This window comes from Mustela erminea, chromosome 1, assembly GCF_009829155.1.
Source record: "Mustela erminea isolate mMusErm1 chromosome 1, mMusErm1.Pri, whole genome shotgun sequence".
Lineage (NCBI taxonomy): Eukaryota > Metazoa > Chordata > Mammalia > Carnivora > Mustelidae > Mustela > Mustela erminea.
In genome coordinates, this window is record NC_045614.1 from 110843729 (window position 1) to 110868778 (window position 25050).

The window sequence follows — 25050 nt, forward strand, 5'->3', positions numbered from 1 at the left end:
CTGGGAAGGATGGCATTCAAGGATTCTAGACTCCCAAGCTTCCACTTTCATCAGGCTTCCAGCGACTGTGTAGGCAAGACATTTTCTCCTCAAATGAAGTAGGTAGATAGTTCACTCATGTTCATTCATCGTTCATTCATTCGTTGACTCTGGTGCCAGGGTTTGGGATAGGGCAGGGTTTGGGATAGGGCAGGTGTTGCTGGTTGAAGAGCTCCAGACGGGGAGGAGAGGAGAGCTAGCTCTGGACCGGGCTACCTGGCACTGTGAGTCCTGGGACTTCCTCTTCCTAGCATGGGCAAATCACTTCACTTTTCCGTCCCTGCTTGCCTTGTCTATAAAACAGAAATAATGAGGACAATACAGACCTCATCAGGTTGTTTTAAGGATTAAATGAGTGCTCAAAACAGTGCCTGGCACAAAGTAAGCACACAATCCATGTGGGCTCTCTGCGTTAATGAGAGAGGGACCTGTCAATCATTAAACCACAGGAAAGGGCATTGGGCACTTTCATGGAAGAGCATGGCTGGGAAATGATTGATTCTGGGAGATTCACAGAAGATTCCTCATCAGTTAGGGCTCCCAGAGAGGAGCAGAACCACTGCATGGTTCTAGAGAATCAGAATTTATGAATAAATTCTCTATGAATAGAGAATCAGAGATTTATTATCGGGGATCCAGGCTCATAATTGCAGGGATGGGCTAGGCCTGTCAGTCGGCCGGAGGCTGTTGCGTCACAGTGGAGTCAGCGGGGCAGGCGGTAGGGAAGGAGAAATGGGCACAAAGTGGGGGAAGCAATGACAGACTGCCACCAGTGTGGACAAACCAGAGCCCGTTCCTGCGTCTCACTGCTTCCAGGTGACGTTATGAAGGAGCTGTAAGACACACAGGCCTTCTGCTGCTGCTCCACAGGTTGGTCCAGGATTCGGAGGAGCTGCAAGATGAGGTCTGGTGTGAACTGGAGATGCTGAGGGCTCAGCGGCTACCCCATCATAACAGGTAAGCCATCAGATCGGGGACACCCCATGTGACAGTGCAGGGCACGGTGCCCTGCACCAACCCTCTAAATACGAAAACCTAATAGCTACACGTCTCTATCCTGAATGCTGTGCAAAATGTCATTTGTAGCCAGTGATGCTACGGAGCTATGCAGGGAACCGTAGTCACCCAAACTGACCCAGAGCAAATCCATGGCCTCTCCATAGAGAAAGTGGCGGAATTGGGTCTGAGAGTGGTAGCATTTGGAACGAGGAGAAAGGGGAAGGGTGTTCCAGAACCAGAGAATAGTGTAGTATTAATAGCGTAGTGTGGATGTTCATAGTGGCTGCAGTATTAAGGGTTCTTATGAGGTCATGGAATCCATCAGCCCAATATCACCATAAGGATGGAAGCTGGAGGAAGTAAAGATCTATCAGTCCACTGGGCTGTAATTTCTCTTGAAACAAAGACTGACTTTTTTGCTTCCAAGGCGTTTAAACAGCAGCAGTGAAAGGGGCATTGAACCTGTAGCCGGAAGACTGCCTGTTAGTGCCCTCCACCCCATATCCCACTCTCGGTGGTGTCCTTGGACGATACTTTTACCCTCTGGAAGCTCTTCTCTAAAAGTAGACATGTGAACTGAAGTTATAGCTAAATCTCTGGAGTCATATCAGACCTTAACATTTTCTAGCAATTACCAGGAGACAAAAGGGTCATGGGAATTTTCATTCCAGTAAAAGCCACAACAGAAGATGTAGGGCCCTTTGCCGCATCACCTGACTTTGATCTCTCAATCCTGGAGGCAGGCACAGGACAAAGCAGCCCCCTCCCTGCCCCCATGGTTGTTCCTGGGATCTAGGCCTGGGCTGAGTTCGGTGTTTCAGGCCAAGTTAAGGCTCAGTTCTGTTTGTCTTGGTAGCACTCTCTTTGCAGTATGTCAGGAGCGTTCGGGGCTGTGGATAAGTGCTGGATGAATGAACCTGTGAGATCTGGTCCTGAATGTTCCATAGGTTTGCCACTGGGATATGGGCCACTTTATGGAGACATTATATAGACTCCTTCACAGGGGAGACTGAATTCGAAACAGTTTCCTCAAATCCACTTGAATCCTGTCCTGTACCCCTGGAAGGATTACAGGGTTGAATAAGGAGGGAGGGTGTCAGGACACCACCTCTTTGAGGTCATGTGAATTTTTCTTTTTGAGGTAACATGAATTCTAAGCAAAGAAACAGCCACCCAATCTTTAGTTGTATGGGTATACTAATAAATATTTCTGCCTGGACAATTTCTAGACATAGTTATCCTCTCTCTCCAAAATTACTGGGGAAAGTCAGACGAATTTAATGCCTTACATTTTGCAAAGATGTTCAGATGTTGGAGCCGGGAAGCCACAGGATGGTTCTTCATGGAACACAATGAAGTCTTGATGTATTTAGTTTCCCTCTCTTATGGACAAGTAATTTTGCTAACAAATAATATAGTAGTGTTTTATTTTCACAACTTGGGAATTTGGAAAATGGGGCTTTGGAATCTTTAAATCTGGGCTTTACTTCGTAATAGTCATGTGTATGCCAGGTGAGGTATTTTATATCTGAACCTCAGGGTCTTCTTCTGTAAAAGAGGCAGGATAACACTGATTGTTTAAAAATCTTAAATAAGGGGCACCTGGGTGGCTCGGTTGTTAAGTGTCTGCCTTCAGCTCAGGTCATGATCCCAGGATCCTGGGATCGAGCCCCACATCGCATCAGGCTCCCTGCTCTGTGGGAGGCCTGCTTCTCCCTCTCCCACTCCCTGCTTGTGTTCCCTCTCTTGCTGTGTCTCTCTGTCTAATAAATAAATAAAATATTAAAATAAAATAAAATTCTCAAATAAGATGGCATATATAAACTATGATACATGTTCAATATTATTTATTTTTCTTACTATACTCAAAAAATAAAAATGATAAAGACATGTTTCTGAGTTTTCCTATTGCTACTTGTCTGTTATTTGTCTCTCTGTTGTGTTAGATATTTGCCTTTGAAAACAGTTAAGTGGTAACAGGCACGAAGAGCTTGAGAAAAAAAAGAGTCCCAGAAAAAAAGAAAAATGAAATTGGTGGGGGTTTTTTGCACACAAATTGCAAAAAGACAATGTATTTCTGCTTTGGAGGCAGAACCCATTCATTCCTTACAGTTTGGGAATGCTGGGGATATGTCTCATAACAATTTTTGACTTCACACAGTCATGCTTGCTAGAGCCACAGACCATCAGAGCTGAATGTTCTTAGAGGTCATCCAGCAAAATCCTTCCATGAGTGGGGAAACTGAGACTCAGAAAGGGAAATGAGTTGCCTACGATCTCTCACATGGGTCGAGATAGTGTGAGGACTGGAATTTATGTCTTCTGAATCGTCATACTGTAAAAGCATGTTGCCTTAGAGCCTTTGCTGGTTTATCACATAATCTAGGAAAATTCCCTTGTTTTCTGATATTGGTCTTTCCATGAAGATGGCAAAATGACTCACAATCCATACCTCGTGGATAGTCTACAGGCTAGTCAGGCCCAGGTTGCAATAAGCGTTCAGCTCCCTGGAGTTGGACACACGCCATCAGTTATTCCTAAAGGAGATCCAAGTGTTACAGAGGAAGCTGCCTTGTACTTGTCAGATGGAGGGACCCTCCTTCCACATGGTTGGGAGAACCAGTGGTCGTAGACCATTAAGGTCCTGAGTGGTCCCAGGTAAGTCACTGCCCTCTCTCAGCTCCAGCATACTGTTCTATAAACCGAGGGATATGGTCCAGAGTGTCACTAAGCTTCCTTCTTGCCCTAACAGTGTGATGTTCCATCAGTTACTTCAATGTAGGACCCCGTCAAAGCCTGACTAACTACATGTCCCAATGACAGGAACCCACACCACTTAGAATCACTAGCTAGAAAGTCAAAAGCCCAGGAAAATGAAACTAAGTAGGAAAGGAATATAGATTTCTTTTTAAGCATCGCTTATCTGGTCTTTAATTATAACCATTTAAAGATAAACTAAGTTCTTTTAACCTGGAGAAAGATTTCCAACCAATGTTCCAGAACTATTCCAGGTTTTCCATCTCCCTTCTTTCTCAGGGTAATCCTCTTTCCACAGACCCAATCTATGGACATATATTGACCATTGGCACTGAGGAAAAGCCAGGGGAAGTGGATCCAGGCCAAGGTAAGGACCAGGTGTCTTTCTATATCCAATCTCACTTTCTCCCAGGATGAAAGACAGCATGGTGAAGAGCTATGAGTGGGCTCTGGCCAGGAGCGGGGAGGCCTGGGACTGGCTGGCTTCTCAGCCTTGGCCTTGCTTATTCCACTTTGGGTCTCCATTTTCTCCTCTGTCAAAGAAAGGGGTTAGATCAGATGCTCATTAAATTTCATGTAAGGGCTAATGTTCTACTACTTGGCTTACTTGGGGTTTCAGAGCAGGGTCCTCAAAGCAGGTATCCTTGGCCAGGCTTTGTCTCACAGCCTGAAGACCCTGTGTTTTTCCCCACCCAGGGTTCTAGCACACAGATAATGCTTAGTCCATTTGTAACTGAAATCTGTTTCCTTGCAATGAGTATTTGTGTTCCAGTAGTTTTTTAAAAAAAAAAAAACTCACACTAAGGAAAGCCGAAAGCATTCCTAAGTGGCTTCCATTAAAAATGCATTAATGATAGGGGGTAGGGGCAGAGAGGGACTGGAAGAAGAGGACTAGGCTTTCCCCTGAAATCTTGCTGGGCACAAGCAGCCATAACTCTGATATCCTGGAACTGCTGAGCTGACAATGGCTTAATGACATCAACTCCTGTAACCCCTGTTTAATATGTTCCCGCAAGGAGTCCTTCATCTGTGAAACCGGGCACAAGTTGATACATTCATAAGGACTTCTTTTAAAAATAAGCCTGGTGAGATCACTCTGATTTTAGAAGGCAGGGAAATTAATCCATGGACGAAAGAGTTAACATTTCACTGGCTTGAGTTTTGCAACAGGCAAGCCCCAGCTGAACATCTGAGAAGCGAACATGCAAACAAAGATGGGCAAAGTTCTTCAGGCTCCGAAGCTTGTTTTGGAAAAGAACCGCCAAAGTTCAGATGGTTTTGCTGCACGTTAGCTGATGAGTCAAGCTGAGGATGGGAGAACACAGCGGCATCTGTGGACTCAACCAAACACGAGATGTGTTCTTGTCTTGATGTTGCTACCTCTGCTTTTAAGCACGCTTTGAGCAGAAATCCGTCTGCATGTCTTGCATCCTTTGCACGTGAACACTCGGAGGTGCTGGTTGGTAAGAGAGTGGTCCAAATGGCCAGGTGACTGCTCAACTGTAAGGAAATCCTCCAAGCAGAAAAGCATCCAAAAGTGGAGATCAGTCGCTTCCCTGAGTAGAGACGGAGAACGAGGCAGGAAGGCAGGAAAATGGGGTGGTGGGGGCGGCAAGGAAAGACAAACAAGAGACAGGACAGGACATAGTCTGTATAGAGAGTGGAGGGCAGTACAGAAACCACAGAAGCAGAAATTGGAAGACTGGGGCTTGAACGTCTTCCGCAAATCTGGCCTTAGTTTTCTCACCTGTAAAGTGGACATTTTGATCAATAATTCCTATTCTGTGTGGTTGTATTTAGAAGAGTCTATGGTTCTGGGTTTGGCACAAAAGAGGCACTGAGTAAATATTTATTGCTTTTTAATGTTTAAGTTCAATGCAAATCCTGTTTCCTTTATGTGTTCCCCAAACTGGTTTACCCTGTCTCCCACACACAAACCCTAATTGTCACCATGAGAGCAGCAAGAAGTACACTCTCTCGCTGGAAAACAATATAAATTGGCTCACGTATTTTTTTCACACCAAACAGTATGATTTCAAAATGCTCAAAAAATCCCCAGAGCCAAAGTAAATTCTCTCTCTGCACCTTCCCCCACCCCCTCACCCCACATGCACATGAACTTTTAAACCTTGGAAATCAGACAAGAGAGAGAGAAAAAGAGAGAGAGAGAGAGAGAGAGAGAGAGAGAAAGCCCAGCTTTCCATTGCTTCACATTCTATATATATCGAGTTCACTTCACAAACACAAGGTGAGCCATCAGAAGTGCCTTGGGCAAAGTTTGTACTCTGCTTGAATTCGAACTTTTGTTTACCAAGGTAATAAACCGGTCCTCTGCTGCTCCAGGTGTAAAGCTATTATGAAAAGGCATATTTGTATTTTACCCCACCTCAGATGTACGGTATGTGGGACATCCTGCACTGTGAGAGCAGCCGGGATTTATGTACAGAGAGAGGCGCCCGAGCACAGGAGGAGTGTCAGGAGGCCGGGCAAGGCCTGGGCCCCTGCACAGACCTGGCCACCCAGCCTCCCTCCCTCTGTTCTTCCAGCCCCTTCCCACGCCTGCGCCGACCTTCTTCGCGTTGGCCCAGAGCGACCCTCTGGGGGCATTGCCATCTCTAGTGAGACCTAAGATTTGTCTCTTTGGCACCTTGACCTAAGCTTGCCGGACACATTTTGTACAGCTGGAAGAGAGCCGACACATGCGGCGGCTGCCGGAACTTTCCTTCCAGTCCCGTCACTGAAAATCTCCCCGGTGTTTCTTCCCCTCCTTCGTCCTGGCTGTCACACCCTGGTGGGTTAGCTGCGGCCTGGGGTGGCTGGGAGGAAACTTTCACCCAAATTTTTGACTGAGCTAAATGGCCTGGAACCCACTGTAGATCGTCTCCTGAAATCTTGGCACGGGAAAGAGGAAAGAATGTATGGGAAAGGGCCGGCTCAGAGTGCCAGGGCTATTAACCTGGGCAAGTGGAGAGCGGCTAAGGGCTTGCTGGGATGTCATTGCCTCTGGGCACGTCTGGCCGACCACCTAGAACCTGGTGCTAAGGCAAAGCGCAGCAGCAGCGGCGGTGTCCCACTAAACCCCCGCTGGAGGACACAGGCAAACTGTCTTGGTCTTTGGTCTGTGGCTGAAACTGGGGGCCTCCCTGTCATCTTCTGGGAGGTTGTCCAATTTCTTTGGAACTGTCCGTTCCTGAGCCCCTACTACGTGCAGAAGACTGAGCCAAGGGCTAGCACGTTGCCGGCATTCCAAAAATATTTTTGGAACAATGAATTCCTTCTAGCTTCCTCGCTTGAAAAAGTAAGATCTGGAGCAAGATTATTAACCCCATGTGAGCTCAGATTTATCTTCTGGAAAGTGGGAATCATAATGGTCATTTTTTTTTTTTTTTTTTTTTTTTTGGAAGGGCTTGGTATAAGGACCAAGTGGAGAGCCCTTGGTTGAGTCAGAGGACCTGCACAGCATTGGGAACTACAGTGAGGTCGAGCTACTCCTAGAAGTCACACTTCTAGATTGTGCTGTGCCACTCCTGGCTCCCTCACATTGCCTAGAAACTCAGAACAACACACACCCCCTTGAGCATCTACTAAGTTCTAGGTCCACCGAAAGTCATTGAAAGTATGGAGATGATCGTAACACTTCCCTTTCCTTGCACAGGTTGGTGGGGAAAGAGGGAGGGTAAGAAAAAGACACTGCATCACTGAACGCATAATTATTGTGTGTCTAAAATTCTGTCACTTCAGGGATGCCTGGATGACTCAGTCTGTTGAGCTTCTGCCATGATCCAGTGTCCTAGGATCAAGTCCTGCATCAGGCTCCTTGCTCAGCGGGGAGACTGCTTCTCTCTCTACCCACTGCTCTCCCTGCCTGTACTCTTGCTCTCTCACTCTCTCTCACTCTCTCTCTGTGGAAATAAATACATAAAATGAAATGAAATGAAATGAAATAAAATTCAGTCACTTCATAACTACTAAGGGCCACTTGCGGGGCAGGCATTGAGAATTCTTTGTCCCTGGGAATTATTTTAGTTCCGGTAGGTTAATGTAATGACTCCGCACCGAACACCTTGATTTCTTCTTCTCTGGCAGAGGCTACAGCAAACAAGTGCAAGGTCCCAAGGTGAGGCTTTCTGGCAGGTGGAGAACAGAGCAAAGGCCAGTGTGGTGGGAGTGTTGTGGAGAAGGGGAGAACTTTGGAGAACGAGGGCAGAGAAGTCAGGGACTGGCCAGATCACATAGGATTTCAGAAGCCAGGTAAAGAATTGGGATTTTTCAACAATAAAGTGTGTTTTAAGATTCACGGTGATCCATGTGGAAAAGAGGTGTCTTGGTCTTACTCATCCTTAAATCCTCTGATCTGCCGACTGCTCTTCCCCAGCTCAGCTCTGTGCTGCCGGAGGGCTGACCCCCCGCATATCTCAAGCTCCCACAGCAGCTACCTGTTGTCTGGGAACAGTCAATGGGAAGCCTTGGCAGAAGATTCGAGAAAGGAATTTGAGAAAGGGGGAATCACAGGGTATCTCTCTCCTCCTTTCTGCCTCAGAAGCCTCTACATTAGGTCTCTGCCCTGCCTGTGGCCCCAGCACCTGCTGGAGAGGCCCACCATGGTCCAGCTTCCACTGTGTGACACTGACCTCTGCATTCTGGTGCTATGACCTCCTCTCTATGTCCTTCTGGCCCAGCCTAGTGGCCACCCATGCTATAGTTAGTAGATGGATTGACTTTTCAACATCTTCTATCACCTCTATAAGATTCCCTGTGTTTAGACTCACAGAGTGGCTTGCCTCCCTGGTTGGACCCTGATGACTGTTACACCCTACAAACCACATGCTGTGGGAATGTTCCCTGGGCATGTGACACCAGGCCTGGCACGTGGCAAGTCCACAGTAGCTGTCTCGGTTTCCTACTGCTTCATAACAACACGGATATTACAGTTCTAGAGGTCAGAGGTCTGAAGTGGCCTCGCTGGGCTAACATCAAGGAAGCTCCAGGAAGGATCCAATTTCTTGCCTTTTCAGATTCTCTGGCCCATATTCCTTGGTTCAAGACCCTATACTTTATCTTCATGGCCAGGTTGAGTCTTTCTCTTCTGCCTATTTGGGGACTTTTTGATTGCACTGTGGCCACATGGATCATTCTGGATAGTCTCTATGTTTGAAGGTTGGCTGATCAGCCAGCTTCATTCCATCTGCAACAGTAATCCCTCCTCGCTGTGTAATATAACATAGTCACAGGGTCTGGGTGTTAGTATGTGGCTGTCTTGGGGGAGCCATTCCTCTGCCTGCTGCAATGACAGAGCCAAGGCAGGGTGTGGGGAGCAGGGTCATGGAGATCTGCTCAAGGGGATAGCAGCCAGCTGCCTTCTACTGCACACAGTGAGGCCCAGATGCCCATGCACTGAACTGGACACAGAGACTGCAGCCCCCCGGAGAGAGCATTTGCATCCTCTGTTTTGGAGGGTCTCTCCAGAGATGTGCAAAACACAGCTCCCTGTTGGAAAGCCCTCAGTGAGCTCTTGCCTGCCATGCTTGGGATGCGATGCTGGGACACAGCTCTTGCTCGTCTCTCACCCAGGATGGCACGTAGGTTTCTTGTTTTCCCAGAGAAAGGTTCATTTCGGAGAGGGGAGTGGGTGAAGGCAAACTGTTGGCTGCGGCACGTGAGGCCCATCAGTTCCAATTCGGGGACAACTGGAGTTGATGCAGGCGTTCCATCCAAATGTAATCAAACGCCTCCTGTTGCCAGACGACGTGTTATTCAGTGGGGGGTTGGCGGGGGGTGTTGTGAATCCGAGATGCCTTCTGTAACTTTCTCAGATGGGTACTGGGAGGAGAGGAAGGAGAACAGATAGAAATTCACTTCACTGGTAAATAAACTTCCAAACTGAAGCCTGATTCCTGAAAAACTCTGGGAACTGCCTACGGGCAAGAAGCTCCACAATGAGGTGGTGGGTGGCCTTCTCAGAGGAGGAGGTTCTGTGACAGTGTAAGCCCACAGGGCAGCACAGGGCACCAGATCGCAAAGAAAATCCTGGGAACCGCTCCTCCCCTTCCTTGTATGTGGAGTGGGGAGGTGAGCTTGAGGAGGACAAAGTTTGGGTAAGTATAGAACGGCTTTCTCTATTTTGAGCTAGATTTTGTGGCAATGACTTTCTTTAAACTGTTTCATTGGAACTAGAATTCCCCCACCCACTCTTCCCACATCTCGCAACCTGGTACCCTGGGGCAGAACAAAGTGAGGAAGTCCTGGCCAGGTCAGGTCTGGGGAGAAGGAGAAGCCTCCCTTTAGGGTCATGATCTGGCCTTCATGTCTTTCTTAGCTATACTACTATAATCCAGACACGCACAGACTGCGACTTCAAGGTCTACATTCTTTTAAACCACTAGGGGCCACAGGGAAGATCTCAGGAAATCTTTGGGACAGGAATCTGTTCAAAGATTATATCTTGGTTGAGTACCTCCAACCACCTTTGCCAACTAAGAATGCACTTTTTAAGGGATGGCACTATCTAATTCTGCTGATGTGACTGACGGAGGTAGTAAAATTTCACCTTTTCTCGGCACAGAGATGCTACATGAGACACAATGTTTGGTTCCTGAGAATCTTGAAGGATTAGGGCTGCTAACTCACTGAGAAAACGGCCCAGAGGTAGGCATAGGACTCCTCTGGAAGGATGTATGAGGGACCTGGGAGCAAGCTGAGTGGGGGAACACAGGAGTGAGAGAGAGACTTTTCACTCCCTGCCCTTTTGTGTCGTTGAGCTTTGTACCTTCTGCATGTGTTAGTTATTCAAAAATAAGTAAAACATATTGTGAGATACACGAGATCTGATTGATCAAAACTACGTCAAATCAGTCAGGTGGGACAAAGGGAACAGTAAAGAAATGTAAGAGTGCTTAACTAGGATGAGAGGGTTTCTCTTATCTCTAACTTTGGACCTTTTCTCTATCTTCCTCAATGGTCAATAACAATAGTTTTTTCAATGATTTAAAATGTTACATTTTGGGGGGCACCTGGGTGGCTCAGTCTTGAGGCTCTGCCTTCAGTGAAGGTCATGATCCCGGAGTCCTAGGATCAAGTCCCACATCAGGCTCCCTGCTCAGCAGGCAGTCTACTTCTCCCTCTCCCTCTGTGTGCCTGTGCTCGTGCGCTCTCTCTCTCTCTAATAAATAAATGAAATCTTACAATTTAAAAAGAAGTGACTTTTTTTTTTTTTTTTTTTTTAACCAGCAGGGAAACAGTATTTCCACAGGCCGGGCTACAATAATCTATAGGTCAAGATCGAGCTGATAAGATAGGCTCCGCCCATAGGCCTTTTCCATTCCCCGTTTCTTTCCAGTGTGCCAGCAAGTGGGCCACGTTTCTAGGTCTGATTCGTGGATCCCTTGTTGTTCACTCAGTCATAGTGAAACACGCTACACACATTACCCTTCGCAGCGGCTGGGTTTCGGTTCAGGTAACCTCCGTGTCACTGCGCTCCGCTCTGCTGTCACTCAGTCACTCAGCACCATCACCGCTTGTGGCCCCCTCTCCTCCACTCCGTGCCCCCCACATGCTCGCGCGCTTGCAACCTGCGGCCGTGGGCTGAGGCGGAGGCGGAGGTGACTCTGAGCTGTTCCGCCCCCTGAGACGCTCTGTCTGGCAAGGGAGAACATACGTGAGGTAGCTTTGATTGGAACCAGAAAGCGGGGAGGGCTTTGCGAGGTCCCATGACGTGTTAGCCCAAGAGGGACGGGAGAAGCCGCAGCACGTCTGCTTCAGTCTGCAGTGGTTGTGGGTCATGTCTTTACCGTGGTCCTTTTTCTTGCCTGGTGTATGGTCCGGTGGGTGCCACAGTGCAGGGGAGATCGGAACAAAGTGCTGTGGAGCTTGGAGGAAGCTGAGATGAACTCTGGAAGCAGAGTTTGTAGAGGAGCTGGTCTGGTGGCATTCAGGTAGCAGAGACGCAAGGAAGAGTGACTTAACAGAAAGACTAGGGCAAAGGGGTATGCGGGTGCTGTGTGGGGATGCACCTGTCTGAACTTCAGATTCCACATCGGCAGCGGGAGGGCAGTTACATCACCGACCTCAGAGTCGGCCATGCAGCACATCCAAGGTACAGTTAGCATTTGCCATGTCCCCACTGTCGGGTGCCCACAGCCGTGCGGCTGGCTGGGAGCAGAGCCAGGACACACACTCGGGGTTCAGAAGTGAATGCCCTGAGCCACTCTTCTGTGCAACCCTCAGAGGGCAAAGAAGTGGTCCATAAACCAAAGTGTTTACCAGTGGGAGTTATAGTACCCCTTCTAACGAATACCTACCTGCTCCTTGGACCCCAGAGGCTTCTGATCGAAATTCTAGATTGTTTCTGAGCGAATGAAGCATCCTGGACGGTCATCAGCCTATTGACCTGGTACTTTGCTTGTGAGGCTGTTACTCTGGGTGCGCATTTTCCACAACTGGAGAGCGCCGTTCAAACCCTACACCCAGAGTGATTTGGCTGGGTGTGACACGTGGGGAGGGTGGCCCCCTCTAGGCCTGATTGTGACCAGAGCTCCTTGACGTCTGCTCTGAGGAGCCAGCCACCATTCAGAAGCTCCCTTGTAGTTGTGGAGTTCTCCGTGGTTGCGGACATGAGTCACCTGGGCATCTTCCAGGTTGACAGCCTGGTTGAAGAAAGAGCTAGCAGAGGCTCAGTTACTTCCGGGTCTGTGAACAGCCAGATGGCACATTCTCACCTCGGCCTGACAGCATAATGCCTTTTTTGAGGAGGTCTTTCATTTTCAAGGGAAAAATGCTAACTCACGGCCCAGTAGAGATCAAGCCTTAAAGCTGGTACCGACTCAAGTATTCCTTGAGAATGTTCTCCATTATTTATTTTCATCACTGCTGCGGTGGTACCTGCAATGTCACTATGACTGCTCGTGACAGAAAAAATTATCCAGGAATAAAGTTCCTTTTCTGTGCTTTCTCGGGGGAAAAAAAAAAAACAACACAAAAAACAAATCTTTAGAGCGATGTGTGTATTTGTCTTGCTTTTTTAGCCCACAGGGCTTTCACATACATTAGTTCTAGTTCTCCTGACAATGTTTCGGTGGGGAGGACGGCAGGAAGATCCACGGAGGAGAGGTTTTGCTTCCTTTGAATCCATTAAGACTCTGAAGCTCAGAGAGGTTAAGCGGTAGAATGAAGGTCGCACAGACAGTGAGTGATAACACAGGGACCCAGATGTCTGCTTCCTGCTTCCAGACTGCATGCATTTCTAATTTTCTTGAATTCCCAGGGACGCCCCATCCACAGATCCTTAGGAGTGGAGAGAGCCTCTGGGCCTGGTTTCCCACACCCATCGTCAGCAACCTTATTCTAAGGAATCTGCCAGTATGGGTTGAGGATATGCTCAGGGCCTGCTGTTCCCAACAGAGGCTGATTTGGCCTCCAGGGAAGAGTTGGCAGCATCTGTAGACATTTTGGGTTGCTGCAGCTAGGGAGAGGGAAAGGGATGTTACTGGCACCCAGTGGGAAGAGATCAAAAGCAATGCAAAACATCCCCTGATGCACAGGAGACCCTCTATAGCAAAGAAGTATTTAACCCAAAATGTTAACCATGCCACGGTTATTGAAGCTTTGGGTTAGAGTAAAGGGGAAAACCCTCCGATTCCCAGATTCCCATGCACATAGAGAGCTTTCCAGAAATGTCTCTTTTTCATAAACAACTCTAGATGCTTTGTATGCATTTTTTTTTCTCCTATCATAAAGAGGATCTGACAAATACGTGAGCACTAGAAGAGGAAACTGAGGCCCACAGGAGGGAGGGCGCTGCTCAGGATTGCCCAGATAATATATGGTGGAGAAGGAACAGGCTCCTTCAGCCCCAAGTTGAATGCATTTTCTACTTGATCATGCTAAATTCCCCACTCGCTAGCTCTGCTTTAAGCCATTTTCTGACTCACTGACTCAAGAAATGTTGTGATCTGAATATGCTCACCGACCCAGGCCTGCGTACATCTTATTCTAATACAAAACAGTACAGTATAAGAAAAGCCTCTCAGATTCTGCTAGAGTTCCCTCTGTGTCTCCAGACCCAGGGCCCTTGCACAGCTGCTGGGTGGAGGGGCTTTTCCTCTCTCGTTAGGAGACAGAAGGTGGAAGCTGGAAATGAAACTGATATGCCACCAGAGCACTCAGGTTTCCCTGCAGGAGGCACATTACTGAAAATAACTAAGTTTCTTGGAACTGAAGTTTTATTTTTCTCATATTTGATTTTCATAACTTGTTCTATTGGTTTTATGTTTGTTTTTTACTCAGGCAATCAGTGAAACTAGGTTGGTCAGTGAAATTTCTAGCGTCTGGAGGTTTCACTTTCAGGGTATAAAAGTTTGGGTTTGGGCTTTTAAAGCCTTCACAGAGGCAGGGAGGGGATGCAGCATTTTAGCCAAGAGTGAGTTTAAAATGATATGAACACAGAAAATGCTTGGATAGTACCTACTGAGTAGGTTAGTTTATACAAAATATTGATTGAATATGTGCTCTGTGTTAGATTCTGCCATGGGCGACAGAGGTATGTATAGTCCCAAACAAGACTAGGGCATGTCCTTCCCTCACTTGCTTACAGTCTGGCTAGGGAAAGTGAGTCAGTCCCTAGCTCCCCACCTCTCCCCCAAACACTCTTTATTCACTTTATCAGGGAATTAGCTCCAATTTTATTCTCAAATCTTAATACTCTTACCTTTTCTCTTTGTCAAATTTCTACTCAGTCTTCAAGGGCAACATCAGATGCCAACTCATAAAAAAAAAAAAAAAAAGGAAAAAAAGAAAAAAACCCACCTCTTAGAAGATGAACCTAGGGGAAGGGAAGGAAAAACAAGATGAAAACAGAGAGGGAGATAAACCAGAAGAGACTGTGAATCATAGGAAACAAACTGAGGGTTGCTGGAGGGGAGGAGGATAAGGGGTTGGGGTAACTGGGGGACAGGCATAAAGGAGGGCACGCGATGGAAAGAGCACTGGGTGTTATAGGCAACTGATGAATCACTAAACTCTACCTCTGAAACTAATAATACACTCTATGTTAATTAAGTTGAATTTAAATAGAAAAAAAAAAAAGAAGATATCTCCCTAGGGAATCAAGATATCCTTGTTAAGTATAGCTTCAACCTCTCCTTTAAATGGCTACAAAACTATCGGCATTTATTGTGCCTGCTTGTAGGGAAGCAGTGTAGGCTGCTCCTTATACCTGTGTTCAAATCTAAATGGTATCATGTACCTTCTGGTGCCTCGGGCAGGTTGCTTAGCCTCTCTCAGAGCCCAATCTCCCAATCTGCTGTGAGGATAAAATGTCATAAAGCCCGGGCGGTACCTGGCATATGGTAACTGCCCAGTACACGAGTGAGCTTGTGTCAGGCTCTAGGATCTGTGCTACAGAGGATCCCAACACCCAGGTGACATGGGCACTTCTTCCCAGGAACTCATAATATAGGAAATGCACAGAAAGGTTCAGAAAAATCTGATCAGGTTTTGACAGATGATAAACTGCCCATGTGTTAGAACATTGGCTGTAAGGAATATTTGAAAGCAGGTAAAAAGTCTGAATGAGTAGATCTGATTCTTTGCAGGTTCTTGAAAAAAGCAGAATTAAAACTGGACCTTAAGGAGAGGCTAGGACCCTCCAGGTAAATCGCTGCAGGTGGGGGAGCCCAGGGTGACAAAATGTATTGGGTCTTCTAGGAAGAGGGAACGTTTTACCCAAAGGCAGTGAATGTGGAAGTACTGGGTGTGGTCAAGCTGCTGCCTACCTATGGGAGGAGATTCTAGAGGTTACGTCAGGGTGGGAGGAAGCAGTTGTGGGCTGGGATGGAACTGAATATGCGCTGATTAGCAGAGTTTATTGGAAGGATAGACCCAAACACTTAAGGGCCTTAAATGTCCACTATAAAGGTTTGGACTTCCCCCAGAGCACAAAAGGAAGCCGTTCAAGGGTTGTGACTTAGAGAACTTGAGTTGACTGGATCCCTGCCATCAAGGAGCTCATCGTCCTGTTAAGGAGAGAAAGTGGGGAATGAATGGTAACAGGATGTGATGAGCGAGATGCCAGAAGTCATGAATAAAAGTGCTGTGTAGAGGGAACATGGAAGGGGGAGCAACTGAGGAGAAGCCAGTACCCGGAGAAAAGAAGAAATCTAACCTTCTGTGCCCTCCTGCATCATGGCAGCTTGGCTTTGTATTATCCTTATCCTTTGATTTTTTCTGCCCTCCTCTCTGGATTGTGAGCTCCTTAAGGGTCCAGGCACAGTGTTCACATTCAACAAACCTTCGAAACATGTTGATTAAAATGAAAGGTTGGAGACAACTCTAGGCACGGCATGTAGAATAGATTGGGAAGGAAGACTACTGAGGCTGGGAGATGACTTACAAAGTTCTGTAGCAGCTCAGGTCACAGCTGGGGAGACTAGAAGAGGAGCAGTCCAGTGGGCAGGGAAAGAATGGGACTGACCAGAGGCACCCAGAGAAAGAATAAACGCTGCAGACTGGTTGGAGGTGAAGTGGGTGAGAAAGTAAGAGGATCAGAATTTACACAGAATGTTGAATCTGGGTGCTTGGAATGAGGATGATGCCATCAATCTACTAACCCAAGGAGAAGGCTTGAATCCCATGGACATAGCACAAATAGGAATTCAATAAATATTTGTGGAAAGGATGGATGGATGGATGAGTCTTCAATACCAATTAGGAAATCACAGACTCATTTATTACCAGGAGTTGAAGGGGAGATTACATAGCATCAAACGTCTCATTCTATATATGAGTGAAATGAGGTAAGATGGGGGGAAGTGACTACTTTTGATCACATAGCTACTAGGTGATAAATTTAGGGCATGAAATTAAATCTCTGGACGCCTAGGCTAGTGTTCTTTCCAGTATGTTATATGGTTATTTTCTTCAATTCTTAAAAAGAATTTCAGAGGAAATGGTATGCATGAATATCATATACCACTTGTAATTTTTTTTAAACTAAAAGCTACATTGGAATTTCATTTCCGTTTCGCTGATTAAAATAGGAATTCTGAAAGTCATGCATATTGATTGAAGAGTCCTCAGCTTTGGGGCCAAATTCTCCCAGTGGCTGTTACCTTCTAAATCCCATTTCCCCAGACATTCTTCTCTGGCCCTCCGGGATACACAGCTTGCCGCTGAAGCAGGTGGGGTGTGCCCTGGTGAGTGTGGGCAGCAGAGGCCAGCCCGCTCTCAGGGCAGTTCCAACAGTGCAGTCAACACTCTGCAAAGGTAAAATGGCCTTTTAGATAAATAGCCACATGCTGATTTCATCAATCAACACGAAGCACATACACTTCTAAGGCAAAGGAGCAGGTTTCCTTAAATCACACCAAATACCAGTCCCATTACTTTCCCCCACTTTGTATGTATCTGAGTGCCTCCTGTGTGCCTTCCTCAACACACTGGTTGTCATGGTGGAAAAGATGATAAAAGAAGCTTGAGATATGATTCTTCTTTTAAAGAGGCTGTGTCCAAATTGAGGAGAGGAGACTCACATGATAATTTATGGTGTAATGACTCTCTCTTTCTCCTTGGTAACTTTCAGGCACTAAAAAAATAATGGAGCAAAAGAGTTTCAAACTCAGAAGTTTATGGTTTCAAATTCCCTCTGGGCATTTGAGGGAGACTACAGCATCCCAGCCCATGGGTCATCACTTTCCGATGTCAGAGAACATACCTCTTGTGCTCCAGGGACAGTATTGTGGTGGAAGAGATGAATCAGCTAATTACATTGAATGCAAAGAGGTTAAGTGCGGGACTAGGCACAGAAGAAGGGGCATTTCACTCAGCCTGGGTGGAGCTACCTGGGGCCTCCTGACCTCTTCTCTCTCCTCTCCAGTTCATCTTCTCCACGGAACCAGCTGTGAAAGCTTCTGGTACATCCCTATCATGGCAACGATAAGAGCAAGAACCAGTATCCAGTGAGCCCTTACACTGGGCCAGGCACTATCCTTAATATTTTACGTGTGTTATCTTGTATAGTAACCGCAGATCTGAAGTCTTGGTGCCAGCATGGCCAATACCTCTGTGGGTATTATTAGACAACTGCCAATTCCCTCAAAGTGATGAGGTAATTTCAGGGCAGGAGGCTGAGCGTGAAAGAGGCCCTCCTTTCAACTGCTGGTTGGAGTATCGACTAGTACAACATTTTTCAAAGGAATGATGTAATTCCTAGTAAGATATAAAGTGTATGTATTCTTTGATTTAGCACCCTCTAGGAATCCATCCTATAGAGATGATAGCAAGAGAACATAAAGACTCACATGTAAGGATGTTTGCAGAGGCATCACTGGTAAAGGCTAACAGGGTGAATCATCATCAGAAGTGCCTATTAGCAAAAAAGTAGTTGAAAACCTAGGGTACATCTAGTCTATGGACTGGACTGCATATGAGGCATAGAGTTGGGAATTTTTTCCACAATGTAGTTTTAAATAAAAAGCAGATCAATGTGTGAGGCGTGATTCCTTTTCTATAAATATGTGTATGTGTGTACACCTGCCCTCTGGGGAAGGAGGATAGGAAGCCCTGGTCTTCCCTGATGCCTATTGGTACCCGGGGGAGGCCAGCAGAGACAGCTGACTGGGCTGGGGGCCGCCTGGAGGGGTGGATGAGGACTTGAGTTGGGAGGAAAGGCCCCTAAGAGAGAAAAGCCACTTAGAAGACAGAGACAGGCCACCACACCAGGTAAAGCGGTCAGGCTCTTAAGAGAAGAGCAGCAACGTATGTAGTTCAAAATAATCTGAGTTGCTATCATGTCCCTTCCTCTGTGACCAACCTCAGACGTTGTTCAATAATGTCTACTTCACCCACACACAAAATTAAAAATAAAAATATGGGGGCGCCTGGGTGGCTCAGTGGGTTAAAGCCACTGCCTTCAGCTCAGGTCATGATCCCAGGGTTGTGGAATCGGGCCCCGCATCGGGCTCTCTGCTCAGCGGGGAGCCTGCTTCCTCCACTTTCTCTCTCTGCCTGCCTTTCTGCCTACTTGTCATCTCTGTCAAGTAAATAAATAAAATCTTTAAAAAAAATAAAAAAATATGAAGACAAAAATGATTTGTATCATCTCTAAGCTCCCTTTTGACTAAAATGCTGAGTGTCTCTGTGCCTTTATATTTGTCTGTCCTTTCCTGGACCCACCACCATCCCAGCCTTATTTGCTGCCAGGCCTACCTGTCTGCTACCATTCATCTTCCAACCTCTTGGGTTTATACACCTTTCCACTTTTACCTGCGCTTCTCACGCCGTGGGATCTCTTGGCTTTTTCTGCCTGCCCTTTGGATCCCACTCAACCTTTAAGGCTATGCTCAAATGGGTACTTCCTGGAAAACAAGCTTGTCCTTGAAATGGGATCAGTCATGCTCCCCTCACCCCCAAGATCTGTGGAACATTCTGTTCCTGATGCCTTCTGCTCCACCCACTAACATGCCCCAGGATCATTCCATCAGTTGAAGGTACCAGGCCCTGCTGGCCCCCAGAGGGTCCTCACAATCTGTTCAGATTCCCAGTTTCCCCAGGCCAAGGGGGTGTGGTCTAACTGGGTGCCAGATCAGGCCTGGAAGATTGGTGGTGGCCAGGCCAGCAGAGGTCACATCAGCCCAGGAAGCGGGTTTTTCTCAGAGCAAAAAGCTGATTCTTCCCTGCAGCTGATGGCCCTTTAATGACTTAGCCACCATGTGAGAGTCCTTGGCCTGGCCTGGTCAAGCACCGAGAACTGGCAGTGCCAGGCCTGGCATAGGGGAGTCCCACCCAGGTTAATTGATCTGTTCTATCCTCCGACAGGCCCTGGGTAGGAGTCAGCCCATTTTCCTCTGTGTTCAGATCTTCCCTCTGCCAGGCTCACAAAAGAAATTCTCCTGAGCCGAGCAGGTCAGGCTGGTGTTAAGTTGTGCGTGTCTTGTGTGTGTACCCATACTCCCTCATTGCTTCCCCACTTCTCTTTCCTGTCCCCCAAATTTTCTCTCATTCCCACTCTAGCTCTGATGCTCTCTCTGCATCTCTGTCCCTATCTCTTTTACTCTGTTTTCCTTCCTTCTTCCTTCCTTCCTTCCTCCTTTCTTCCTCCATCCTTCCTTCCCTTCCTTCCACGTTGGTTTGTTCTCTTTGTTATCTCCGTCCCTCATTTCTCTACCCTTGGTCCAAACACTTTCTCTCCTGTCCACAAGGACTTCCTCTCCCTCCCCATCCCCATGCCAACTCTTCTTTCACCAACCGTTGAGAAGTCTCCCCTCTACTCTCCTGCTTGCTCTTTTGGACAGAAGTCAGATAAGTGTTTGCATTATCTGCCCCTCCTTCTCCTCCTCCAAGCTCTGAGCAAAGAGGCCATAGAGTCCCCCACTCTATCCACAATTGTGTTAGGTACCATGCCTGTGCTGGGCCCATGCCAGGGTCCCCTCCCAGTGGCCAGGTTGACCAATGCTGATGCACAGAAAACAGACTCAGGACCCTGGCCAAAGCCAGTGGGGGGTTGGCTCTGGTATGCCCTCATGCTGAGACTGGCAACTCAAAGTTTAGGACTTGGCTTCTTGCTCTTTTCTCCCATCTCATAAGCCTGGGCAGGATCCCGCTGTGTACTCTGATCACACCTGAGTGCTCATGGAGAAGCACTGAGTTTACAGCCATAGAGACATAAGGAAGGGGATCTGAAGCCTCTAAGACAGATTTTCCCATTCTCTGACTATTCCTGATTCCTTTTAAAGGATAAAATGGAGGCTACTAATAAGCTTATCATCACTCTGGGGGTGCTTCTAGGGCACAATCTGGTTACAGATGAAGTGCCTCTTCCTTCCATTAATTTATTCAATAAACAACTGAGCAGAACTTCTGGGCTTGGAAATAGGGATACAAAGATGTTTCTAGTTCTCAAATAATTACAGGTTAACAGAGGAGGAGGACCTTTACACAGGGAGCTTGGAAAAGCTTGAGGTAGCTGCTAAAGAAAGTATGAGTGAGGTGTTGGAATAGAATCTGACTGGTAGGTGGGAAGATAGCCAAGGAGATATTTGAGCTCTCAAATTTTGGAAAAAAAAAAAAATTGTATGTGCAAGGTGGCCAGGGCGACTGGTATTAATCCAAGGGGAGAGAAGAAACTTGGAGGAAAAGAAGTATGAAAAAATGAGCAAAATCCTAACAAAAATTAATGGTCAAAGATTTAATCCATTCCCTGCCTCCCATCCACCAGAAGACTCTGCTGATACTCTTATTTGAAGTAGACGTATGTTTGTCAATTCCTCAACCTTGATTCCTGGTCAGACATCCCAAAGCTAGAGAAAGAAACATATGGTGGAAAGAGGATTTAAAACGAAGAGGTTGAACTATAGCTGCCTTTACCACGCCACTCTGAACAAATGCTTTCTCCTTTTGCCCTTAATTATTCTCACTTTGTATGTGATGGTTATTTCTCAGACTCATAGCTTTCCGGTGGGTTCTTCCATGCCCCTGCCAAATAAAGCCTCTGTGTTTTCCACGTCAGTCTTGTGTTCCTAAAGCCACCATCTTTCAGGGAAGAAAGAATTTTCACACATTTTACATATGAGGAGTAGGAAAATACTTGAGTCCTATACCCCACCCCCCAACCTTGCATTCACCACTCCTTTTTAAGCAAGTAGATGGAAAAAGGTGGATGAAATACTTGAATTATGTCTTTAAAGGCAAAAACAAACAAACAAACAAAAACAACAACAACAACAAAAACAGCCACCACAAAGCTATATGGACTAAAGCAAGAAGATAACACAGCTCAGCCCCTAATTTTAAGGATGGGGAAAATCTGGCTGAGAACATTTGGCTCTGCCAGGCTTCCACAGCAAGTTAGTGACATAGTTCACCTCAGACTTATTGAACCAGATGCTGGTGTGCTTGATTTCGCCAAACCTCCCCACATCTCCACCTCAGTGCCTCAGCTGCTCCGTGGCCAGTTTGCCTCCCATCCACACAGCTAGGGTCAGTGGTGAGGCTCCATCCCAGACTGAGGCATTCCATGTTGTAGAGAGCATGTCAAAGGCCACTCTGGAACATGCACTGGTCAGTCCATGGGAACTGCTATTATTCTTCAGGATGAGGCATTGGGGCTCTCTCCAATAGGAAGGTGTTTTATTAGCAAAGGCCAACTCGGCTTTGTATGAGTGGGCTCCTGGGGGCAGATCTGCTGACCATCTCAAGACATAGCAAACCTTTTTCTCATCAATCCAGAGGATGCAGTGAGGCACAATGAAGAAGTCGGGCAGAAGAGATGAAGCCCTACCTGTTTGTTTGCCAGCAGACACACACCTCTCAGTTCCAACCAGGAAAACACGCAGAGAATCACCATTCTCTCTTCTCACTCCTAGGAAAGAACACTGATCTTTTAGCCACTGAAATAACGTGACTGAGATCATAAAGTGTGACTGGAAGTCATCATTGCGGACATTTATATAAATAATAATTTTCCAGTGGGAACTGTGAACTCTCCTTTTCCCTTCAATTTTTAAATGCTAATTGCTTTTGATTTTGTTTACATAGGCGGAGCTAATAAAAACGCTTGCTTCTTAACCATTGAACTTAATGTATCTGTTTTTGGACACTTGTGATTTATTTTTGCGCCCATGCTCCAAATTGGTGCTAATTACTTTAAAGGATCAGGGTTTCTATTCCAAGAGGGATGACGACAGAATGTCAATTTGCAGTCTCTGAGCATAATGTCCCAATTATCAATGCATTCCAGACCAGAATGGACTTGGCACCTTCTTGAAGGGGTTTGGCTGCACTTTTATCAGCCAGTCCCTGGACATAGTTTCATTAAAACCTGCTTTCTAGTAACTGTGGGCATGCCTATACTTTCCTCTGTCTTGAAGGTCCTTTAGTGCCTTCTCAGTATCCAAATACCTACCTTTCCATGGCCAGATTACACACTTCTCCCTCCGAGCCTTCTTTGATCTCTGGCTGAAAATGAACTTTACTCCCTATGAAAGCCCCAGAGCATTTTGCTGATCCCTTCCTCAAGAAACTTAGCATTTTCTACATTGAATCAGAATTATTTATTCTCCTACTTACTTCCTATTTCCTCTCTGCACTATAAGCCCCTTAATGACAGTACCTTATCTGAGTTATCTTTGTCCCCGCTGCACGCTGAAGCTTCTGCCCCATGCATATTAGATGCTCTGTGCATAGATTTAATTGAATTTTTTCTAATTTTCTACCTGTTCCAGAGAAGTTTTAAAGTAGGTTTAAATATGGGGCACCTGGGCGGCTCAGTGGGTTAAAGCCTCTGCCTTCTGCTCCGGTCATGATCCCAGGGTCCTGGGATCCAGCCCCGCATAGGGCTCTGGTCAGCAGGGAGCCTGCTTCTGCCTGTCTCTCTGCCTACTTGTGATCTCTGTCTGTCAAATGAATAAATAAAATCTTTTAAAAAAAAATAATAAAATAGGTTTAAATAAACAGTTGTGGAACAGAGGACTGACTACATCTCTACACACACAAATAAAATGGCTAAAGTCTATAATGAATTAGATGAACTACATCTGGATATTCCAATATTTAACTATCATATCTAGGAAAAAACAACAACAACAACAAAACACCGTGCTGTGAACCATGGTTGGGGGTAGTGAACCACAAAGAACTCAAAACTTGACCCCATCTGCCAAAGGAACCAGAATTGCTGGCACGGTATTTGCTCAACATAAGTGTTTAGTTGAGCACAGCAGATGAAAAACCAACCTACTGAGGGTTCATGGACTACACAGAGTGGATATGGAGCCTATTGTGACCAAGGAGATATGACCACAGGAGAAAGAGTGAACAGGTCTGTCCTAATTTGTTCACTTACCATTCACTTATTCACCCAGCACATTTTCATAGGGAAGCCTCTATGTCAAGCACCATGTTTGCATTGTGGATACAGAAGTAAGTAAGAGCCTCGTAGTTTAGCTCTTCAGACCAGGGGTCAAGAAACTCTGCCCAGTGGGCCAAAGCTGGCTCACCATCTGCTTTTGTGAATAGAGTCATGGAACACAGCAGTGTCCATTCATTTGTGCACTACCTATGGCTGCATTCCCGCTACAACTGCAGAGTTGAGTAGTTCTGAAGGAGACTGGATATCCCCTGCAAAGCCAAATATATTTGCCATCTGTCTGTCCCTCTACAGAAAGTTTGCTGATCTAGATTATACCCTAGTTTAAAAGTCACTAATATACACTGGAGACAGTGTCATGTGGGATGAGGACAGGGTTCTGTGGGAGACCTGCACAGTCTTGGAAAATCAACGAAAGCCTCTTGGACTAGGACCCTAGGGACAGAGGCCCCATGTGCCTTGCTTACTGTTGTATCATAAGTGCCTGTGTGATGCCTGGCACACAGTAGGTTGCTCAGGAAGTACTTACTGAATGCATGAAAGAACAAAATCATTTCTAAGGTGAGAGTGGAAGAGTGAGTGGAGTAATCCAGGACATGCGTGGAAGGATGGGGAGGGTAGGGGACAGCACATGCAATGGCCCTGAGGCAAGTGCAATGCAGCTGGCAGAGGTGTGGTATGTCGAGTGGGGTTTGGGAGTAAGAAAGAGGTAAGGCTGGAAGATAAAAAGAACCAGACCAGCCAGGGCTGTTAAAGCCTCCTTATGGAGTTAGGACTTTATGGTGAAGATCATGGAGAGCCTCTGATAAGTTTCAGGTAGAGCAGGTACAAGTTTCAAGTGTTGCTTCAGAAAGACCACTCAGGACGGCAGGTCCAGGGTAAAGCTGGTTAAGTAAGATCTGTGGCAAAAACCCAAGGGCCTGCACTAAGGAGGTGACACTGATGAGAGCCAATAGTGGAGTCACGCTGACAGGATGTGAGGGCATCAGGAGTCAGAGAGAGGGAGGAGTTAAAGATGATGACAAGATTTGTATCGTGAGAAGCTGGATAGAAGGCAGGGCCCTTCACTGAGATGGGGAACCCATGAAGAATAAAAGATTAAAAAGGAGGAAAAATGCTGGCTCGATCTGGGGCATGCGGGGCTTGAAGCTCAGGTGGGTAATCCAGTCGGATGATCTACAATTGGGAGTCTTTAGAATCTAGATAGCAATGAAAGCCATTAGAGCAGATAAAATTTGCCTGGGAGAATATGTGGAGTGAGAAATGAAAGGGTCAAAGAAAAAAAACTTGTAAAACCTGAGGAATGCCAACATTAATATAGGAACGGAGACCAAGCAGTCCTTCTCTGGGACTGAGAAAGAGCATTTAGGATGATAGGAAAGAAAATCAGTAGAGTCTGG

The 25050-nt window shown here is 46.5% G+C and overlaps 1 long non-coding RNA gene across 1 annotated transcript in view; it reads left to right on the plus strand.

The window, feature by feature from the left end:
- Positions 1-552: 552 nt before the first annotated feature.
- Positions 553-25050, plus strand: part of LOC116587434 — a 34001-nt gene continuing 9503 nt past the window's right edge. Inside the window, exon 1 of the long non-coding RNA XR_004284448.1 lies at positions 553-996. This is a non-coding gene — a long non-coding RNA (uncharacterized LOC116587434). The remainder of the gene's footprint in view (positions 997-25050) is intronic.